The sequence below is a fragment of the Equus asinus genome, chromosome 4 (assembly GCF_041296235.1).
Source record: "Equus asinus isolate D_3611 breed Donkey chromosome 4, EquAss-T2T_v2, whole genome shotgun sequence".
NCBI lineage: Eukaryota > Metazoa > Chordata > Mammalia > Perissodactyla > Equidae > Equus > Equus asinus.
In genome coordinates, this window is record NC_091793.1 from 1454564 (window position 1) to 1457191 (window position 2628).

A 2628-nucleotide genomic window follows, 5' to 3' on the forward strand; every position below is an offset into this window, starting at 1 on the left:
TTGCGCTTCTTTCTCAGTTCTAGAGGGTAGATTTCTCCGTGTTGCTTTTTCCCCAGGTCTCCACGCACTTCCTTTTATTTTTCCTTAAAATTTGCCACCTGAGCTAGCCTCTGTTGTCCATCTTCGTCGGTTTCAGAGGGTAGATTTCTCACTGTTGCTTTTTTGCCAGGTCTGCACGCCCTTGTGTTTTTTTTCTGCTTAAAGGTTGCAACCTGAGCTAGCTTCTTTTGCCCATGTTCCTCAGTTTCAGAGGGTGGATTTCTCCGTGTTGCTTTTTCCCCAGGCCTCCACGCCCTTGTGTGTTTCTTTTGCTTAACGATTGCCACCTGAGCTAGCCTCTGTTGCCCATCTCTGTCCGTTTCAGAGGGTGGATTTCTCAGTGTTGCCTTTTCCCCAGCTCCCCACGCCCTTGTGTGTTTCTTTTGCTTAAAGATTGCCACCTGAAGCCAGCCTCTCTTGCCCATCTTCCTCAGTTTCAGAGGGTAGATATTTCAGGGTTGCTTTTTCCCCAGGTCTCCACGCCTTTGGGTTTTGTTTTTGCTTAACGATTGCCACCTGAGCTAGCCTCTCTTGCCCATCTTCCTGAGTTTCAGAGGGTCGATATCTCCGTGTTGCTGTTTCCCCAGGTCTCCACGCCCTTGTGTGTTTCTTTTGCTTAACGTTTGCCACCTGAAGCCAGCCTCTCTTGCCCATCTTCCTCAGTTTCAGAGGGTAGATATTTCAGGGTTGCTTTTTCCCCAGGTCTCCACGCCTTTGTGTTTTGTTTTTGCTTAACGATTGCCACCTGAGCTAGCCTCTCTTGCCCATGTTCCTCAGTTTCAGAGGGTAGATATTTCAGGGTTGCTTTGTCCCCAGGGCTCCACGCCTTTGTGCTTTGTTTTTGCTAAAGGATTGCCACCTGAGGTAGCCTCTCTTGCCCATCTTCCTCAGTTTCAGAGGGTGGATTTCTCCGTGTTGCTTTTTCCCCAGGTCTCCACGCCCTTGTGTGTTTCTTTTGCTTAAAGATTGCCACCTGAGCTAGCCTCTGTTGCCCATCTTCGTCCGTTTCAGAGGGTGGATTTCTCAGTGTTGCCTTTTCGCCAGCTCCCCACGCCCTTGTGTGTTTCTTTTGCTTAAAGATTGTCACCTGAGCTAGGCACTGTTGCCCTGCTTCCTCAGTTTCAGAGGGTACCTTTTTCAGGGTTGCTTTTTGACCGGGTCTCCTCGCCATTGTATTTTTTTATCTTATTTTTTTTGCTTAAAGATTGCCACCTGAGCTAGCCTCTGTTGCCCATCTTCGTCCGTTTCAGAGGGTGGATTTCTCAGTGTTGCCTTTTCGCCAGCTCCCCACGCCCTTGTGTGTTTCTTTTGCTTAAAGATTGTCACCTGAGCTAGGCACTGTTGCCCTGCTTCCTCAGTTTCAGAGGGTACCTTTTTCAGGGTTGCTTTTTGACCTGGTCTCCTCGCCATTGTATTTTTTTATTTTATTTTTTTTGCTTAAAGATTGCCACCTGAGCTAGCCTCTGTTGCGCTTCTTTCTCAGTTCTAGAGGGTAGATTTCTCCGTGTTGCTTTTTCCCCAGGTCTCCACGCACTTCCTTTTATTTTTCCTTAAAAATTGCCACCTGAGCTAGCCTCTGTTGTCGATCTTCGTCGGTTTCAGAGGGTAGATTTCTCACTGTTGCTTTTTTGCCAGGTCTGCACGCCCTTGTGTTTTTTTTCTGCTTAAAGGTTGCAACCTGAGCTAGCTTCTTTTGCCCATGTTCCTCAGTTTCAGAGGGTGGATTTCTCCGTGTTGCTTTTTCCCCAGGCCTCCACGCCCTTGTGTGTTTCTTTTGCTTAAAGATTGCCACCTGAGCTAGCCTCTGTTGCCCATCTTCGTCCGTTTCAGAGGGTGGATTTCTCAGTGTTGCCTTTTCGCCAGCTCCCCACGCCCTTGTGTGTTTCTTTTGCTTAAAGATTGTCACCTGAGCTAGGCACTGTTGCCCTGCTTCCTCAGTTTCAGAGGGTACCTTTTTCAGGGTTGCTTTTTGACCGGGTCTCCTCGCCATTGTATTTTTTTATTTTATTTTTTTTGCTTAAAGATTGCCACCTGAGCTAGCCTCTGTTGCGCTTCTTTCTCAGTTCTAGAGGGTAGATTTCTCCGTGTTGCTTTTTCCCCAGGTCTCCACGCACTTCCTTTTATTTTTCCTTAAAAATTGCCACCTGAGCTAGCCTCTGTTGTCCATCTTCGTCGGTTTCAGAGGGTAGATTTCTCACTGTTGCTTTTTTGCCAGGTCTGCACGCCCTTGTGTTTTTTTTCTGCTTAAAGGTTGCAACCTGAGCTAGCTTCTTTTGCCCATGTTCCTCAGTTTCAGAGGGTGGATTTCTCCGTGTTGCTTTTTCCCCAGGCCTCCACGCCCTTGTGTGTTTCTTTTGCTTAACGATTGCCACCTGAGCTAGCCTCTGTTGCCCATCTCTGTCCGTTTCAGAGGGTGGATTTCTCAGTGTTGCCTTTTCGCCAGCTCCCCACGCCCTTGTGTGTTTCTTTTGCTTAAAGATTGCCACCTGAAGCCAGCCTCTCTTGCCCATCTTCCTCAGTTTCAGAGGGTAGATATTTCAGGGTTGCTTTTTCCCCAGGTCTCCACGCCTTTGGGTTTTGTTTTTGCTT